Genomic DNA, 5,850 nt, shown 5'->3' with positions numbered 1-5,850 from the left:
TCGTTACCAAGTAAGGTTTTATGCTCAGAATTATTTTGAGTAATTACCAATAGTGTCCACTGCCTTTAACTTCCTATGGGTGGGGGGGGGTGGGGGGGGGGGCTAGCGGGGGCAAATACATATGGGGGTGGGGACATTTCATCTGTAAATTTCTTATTTGTGCACTTTCTTTACCTCATGTTGGGGAGGGGGTGGGGGTCAAGGGAGGGCAAGTGTTCTGAGGGGGGGGGGGGGACCTCCCATTCGGTCGCTCGCTGGTTTCACAACTGTTGAAAATGTGCCTTATAGGGATATCGACCGTAACTATCCGCCACGGTTTTAAGAAAACAAATGTGATATTGAGAAAACACTATATCTGTGCTTTGTTTGTACTATTTTCACATTAATAGTGGCACGGTTGGCTTGTGCGTAAGGCGCTCGCCTCTCACCAAGGTGACCCCGGTTCTATTCCCGGTCGGGGCCATAATATGTGTGTTGAGTTGTGCGTTGGTTCTCTGCTGTGCCACGAGGGTTTTCCAGACTATCCGGTTTTCCTCCCTCAGGAAAAAATCAAACACTTTCGATCTTGGCTGTGCTCCGCGGTCATAATGGGTTGATGTGGCTGGCAGCTGAATGCGCCCTTGAAGCCTGCTTCTCGAACACGTTGTAGCCGCGTCCTTCGCAATTCAGCTCTTAGCTGCGAGTAAGGATGATTAGCCCCCCAAATTATTATTACATGTATACGTAACATCCTAACATTTCCACGGACATGTTTTTTAATGGAAAAGTGTTTTTAGGTTTTAAGTGTTTATGGACTAAGTGTCATCTCGATTCACTATAATATTATAGAGAATGATGTTATCGAACAAAAACGAAAAACAAAATCAAAACAAGGAGAAGAAAATGAAGAAAATTATTAATTATAGAATAATTATGGAATAATGTGTAGACATTCTGTATTTTTAATGAGATGGTAATGTCAAGGAAGATAAAATAATATTGAATGCTCAATTTCCTCGTTAAATTTCTATGTTAATAATATTGTAGACTCCTGTTTAAGTTCTTGTGGAGTCATTGTTCGTAGTAATAAATATGCTAAGTTTTAAAACAATGATAATGTTTTGCTTCACTTGTAAATATAAATGAGAATAACTTGTTGACTTGACAGACAGTAGGCCTACGGAGCAAAATACTTCAATCAAACTTATCAGTGCACTGTGTAAACAAGTTTTTGTTGATAAGAATTTTAGTTGGCGTTGGTGTCTTTTCTAAATTTTGTTTTTCCAGTTTGAGTAAAAGTGCTTGGACCTGTCCATTTAGTAAGACATTTTGGTATTTAAGGTATTTATTTTGAAGGGGCGGGTCCTTCATCATCGTGTGTGATGTCAAACTTGTGTGTGATGTGCAAAAGGTTGTGATCCGATTGCTATTAAATTTGTGCATTGATGCCGCTACGCGGCGCTATGATTGATTTTTCATAATGTTATACTTTTAAAATACATCAAATGACAAGGATCTAAATGTCAGTTATAAAAAACAAAATAATATTGAGTGGCTTTAATTCGTGGAATGGAAGGAATATTATCGCTCGGTAAAATTTGGACTGTTCCATCCAAATTTTACCTTGCGATAATTCCTCCCATTCCACTCTGATGAGCCACTTAATATTTGTATACTATCAACCTCTCCTCCATTACTCGTTACCAAGTAAGGTTTTATGCTAATACTTTTTACCAATAGTGTCCACTGCTTTTAAGCTGTGATTGACCCTTTTGCGTCGTTATAGGCCGGCCTTTCCATCGTTGATAAACAAAGTAGGCATATAGACAGTTGAAAATTTAGCAAAACACTCAATCGTGTCAACTTGCTGACACCAAGTTCAAAACAATTCTGCAACATTTCAATGACTGTGTACATGTCTACTTCGTTTCCAAAAAATTCAATTGACATTGTTACAAACTCAGTGGCCATGTTTTTGTTTTGCATTATAAGGGTTTCCGTAGATGTCCAAACTCGGTTGGCAAAAAGGCAGGGCCGTCTCAAAAAAAGAGAGAAAAAAAACCGTGGTCTGTGGGGCGCCCTCACTTTTTTTGTCAAAGAAAAATCTGCGTACACAACAACACATTGAACCAACGACTAGGTAGCTAGTCTAATGTTGCTACTCGATCTGCTGCGACGCATGGGTGGTAAGTTCTGATTTCATTTTCTAAAATAGCTGTAAATTGTATTTTTAATTCCCCAAGGTTGCAAACTTCAAGGTTGTTCCAATAGACATGCAGTAGACTAGTGATAGGAACATGTGTTTGTTTTTATTTATACTATTTAGTGCTCTATCTGTAGTCTCGAACATCAATTTTTGTTCACACTCATGAATTGAACTTTGAAGGACGTCCGTGGTCGGTGGGCGCATTGAGTGACTGCGGCCAGAATGGAATGAACGCAATCGCCCCCGAACACAAACAAAAAAACAATGTTGAGAAAAACCTTGGAGAAGCACACTACTTTTCTAGTTACAACAAATTGCAAAAAAATAGAACTGTTTGGTGGGGCTCCATTATGATTATCTATACTACGTGCAGGCATGATGTATGGTTCGATGTCATTGGGGATAACTTTCCGTATGGCGCCACCACTTTTTCACTCATTTTTACAAAAAGGGATATCTCATTGAGGTAAATTAGATACTATATTATTTCATATCGAATGAAAAAGTGGTGGCGCCATACGGAAACTTTTCCGTAATTGGTATTGACCATTGAAGTCGGTGTCTTTCTCTGTATCCTGTCACCACTTTTCATTCTTTATGAAAAATATTTATCAGATCTAATTTTAGAAAGTGAAAATAGGCCTATCCTGTTCCTTTTTGTAAATGAGTGATGAAAAAGTGTGTTGGCAGGATTTTGACATTTTTTTTCACTCTGTGAAGGTTGTTTCGCTATTTTATTAGCTTGTTAGCCAAACAAGCATCCCAAACCATAGTTCTAAAAAACTAGGCATCTGTTACTCTGGCCCCTTGTTTATTGCATGGTTTTGACTTTCCACCAACCGTCCATGGGGGTAGAACCTCCAATATAGGCTGCATTCACCAACCTGTCTTCTGTATGGTTTGGTTGTCCGTGGCTTTGACTGAGTAAGGGTCATTTAAAAATCATAATTTATAAAAAATAAAAATAAAAGTACACAGAGCCCCGACTGGGTCTATTTGTGGCATAAAAATTGTTCTATTTGCCTGGTTTTGGTATCAAGAAAGCTTAGCTTGCCCCTTGAACATTGGGCAAAAAAAAAAAAAAAATTGATTGTCCGGATTTTTCAAAGAAAAAGGACGATGAGGGTTTTTTTTGCCCCCCAAGATGGTCGCTTAGTATTTCAAATCAAACAGGCCACCAATTGTTCAGTTTGAACCCACCGCAAACTTATTTTATATCTATTTGTTGCATGAGGACCCGTGTTAATAGGGTTGAATTATTACACTAAAAAGGTTTGCTGGTAGTAGTGGTAGGTTACACACGGTACACGTGTTAGAGAGCATCACGTTTTTTTATTATTTTTATTTAATTACAAAAATCGGGGGGAAAAAAGAGGGAAAAAAAAGAATGCAGCCCCCAAAAAGGATGCACATATGAAGAACTAATGTGCATCTGCTCAACGCCTTTCACGGCGACCCGTTCATCACGGGAAATTCCCCTCAAATTCACACACTCTGGAGACATTTTCATCAGTTTAAGAAAAGTGATTTTGTTAAACTTACAAAGTCGCTCGGCATCGTATAGTATATATATTCCTCTTTCGAAACAGTACACTTTTTATATAAATAAGAGCCAGTAAAGAGGGGCACTTTTTGGTTGCAAAAGATGCAATTTGACTAAAATAATCAGTTTCCTATGGGGGTCACACCACATTTTGTCATTTTTTGCGGGGGTTGTCCCACTAAATTCAACGGCAAACTCGCTAGCAATCTCGCACCACCAGAAGTCGCATGGTTTATGAAACTAGATAAAATAAGCTTTCCATCCATGTAACATGTTTTGTGATTGGTGAACTGCAAAAAGGGGCACTTTTTGTGTCAAATCATGAAGTCCGTTAGAGAGCTTGCACCCCCAGAGTCTGGACTACGAGCCATATGGGTAGTGCGTTATGTGGCGGAAAGCTAGACCTCTTCGAACCGCGCGAAGCACAAACATCGTTTAATCGGAAGCGGAATACGTCGTTTGGCAAAGCTTTTTGCTGTTTTAATCCATCGATCTTTATGCCTCAACAATAAATTTATATTTAAGAAGCATTTTGGTTCAACAATGTAGCGTTTTTAATGTCCAAAGATATATTTGAATCGTGGAATTTTGTGTTTTTCTTCGACTCGAAAATCACTCGACGTGGCTGGATTACTACATTTAGTTAATAGGGGTGTTTTTTGCAGAATATGTGGTGGGCACGCCAAAAATGCTAATACTTCGTTAAAAAAATTCCAAAAAATATGGGACTACATAAATAAATCAACACTTTAGTAGAAGGGTCCCATGTCTTTTTTTTGTTAAATGGTGTACAGAAATATCTTGACGAATCAAGTTTGTTGTGTAACATTAAACAATTTTTGTCATTGTTTATGTAAACTATGTTCAAGATTTCTGTATAATAACTGTAATCTACTCTACATATGCGACTTTCAATGAAATGATTTATTACTCCTACTAACTGCAATGTTTTTGTTTTAAATAAACCTTGTGCTTCCTGCCACTTCTTACGAAGTCTAGAAGTTTGATCCCCTAAAATCTAAATGAATTGTCCCATTCCTGGCTGTGCGCTCAAGCCGTTACACAGTCAGCTCACACACAGCGTGAGGGATTATCTGCTCAAAACGGGGCCAAAGTTCTTCATATGATGGGGAACGATCAACTGGAATTTATTTTTTATCGGCCTTACAGTAGATGTGGATTGTGGTTGCAGGTGGTCTCTTCTCCACCCCCTTTGCTTGTTTTTTTAGTAAACTAGCCAAAAGGACCAGTAAGCTAACTCATTTCACTGCTCCAATATTGAAGTCTTATAATAGCGCTCGTATCTACCAAACAAGGTACTCAAGGCGCAGAGTATATACAAACTTTCAGAAAGATAGGTTATTGCAGTGATGAATTCCGAGACCCATTTATTTAGCACCTTATAAGGGTTTACAAGGTGCTACGGCACATTAAGCAGCCACAACCAGGAACACTGGGGCGAACCCCTACTCTTTTCGATAAGTGCACTGGGTTCTTTTACATGCCTTACACACAACACATGGGACCAACGGCTTTACGTCCCATCCGAAGAACGAAGCAATGGTTAAGTGTCTTGCGTAAGGACACAGTGTCACGGCTGGGGATTCGAACCCACACTCTGCTAATCAGAATCACCAGAGTTTGAATTCGGTGCTCTTATCCGCTCGACCACGACACTTCCACAAGGTTTCCATCAGGTTTGTCACTAGTCCATATTTCATATTAAACTGGGACGCTTTTCATCACCAAACTAGCCAGCAAGTCGGACCACTTGGATTGAATTTAGACCGGTTTTAAGTGGCATTTCAGCCAGCGGACCACTATTAACAAAGACTGTTGTTAATCCATCTGGAGAGTGTACAGAGTGTAGTCCACTTTAAAAAGGCACAAGTCAGCCTTTGCAATAGGGTTGGGTAACTCCACAATGGCTTCAATAAAACCCCAACCTTAATAGTGAATCAGTGTTTATGAGCATAACAAGTAAACTCACTGAAGTGTGACCGGTGCTTCTATTCACACTACCCACTCTCTCCCCCCCCCCCCCAGCTACCTGTTTTTCTGTTTTCACTATTTGTTCCGGTGAATATAACGCTCAATCATTATGCTTAGTCTCCCACACTGT

This window comes from Asterias amurensis, chromosome 12 (assembly GCF_032118995.1).
Source record: "Asterias amurensis chromosome 12, ASM3211899v1".
NCBI lineage: Eukaryota > Metazoa > Echinodermata > Asteroidea > Forcipulatida > Asteriidae > Asterias > Asterias amurensis.
The sequence above is the reverse complement of the archived record's forward strand: the minus strand, read 5'-3'. Positions refer to the sequence as shown.